We start from the raw sequence: 226 nt of genomic DNA, 5'->3' as shown, positions 1-226 counted from the left end.
AAACCTAGAACAGACGTAGTGCTCAACTCAGGACGCCGATGCAAACCATGTGGGTTTGTTTTTTTTTTGTTTTTTTCTTCTCCTAAAACATCAACGACATCAAAGAGAACCACGGACTTCTCGTCACAGAGAAAAAAAGAACGATGGCTTCAGAAGTCAGTCACATTTTACACGCTTTCACAGGTGAATACAGTTGCAATCGTCGCAAATTGCCCAATTTTTAAAA

Source organism: Salarias fasciatus, chromosome 15 (genome assembly GCF_902148845.1).
Source record: "Salarias fasciatus chromosome 15, fSalaFa1.1, whole genome shotgun sequence".
In the NCBI taxonomy this organism is placed as follows: domain Eukaryota; kingdom Metazoa; phylum Chordata; class Actinopteri; order Blenniiformes; family Blenniidae; genus Salarias; species Salarias fasciatus.
This window is presented reverse-complemented; position numbering follows the sequence as displayed.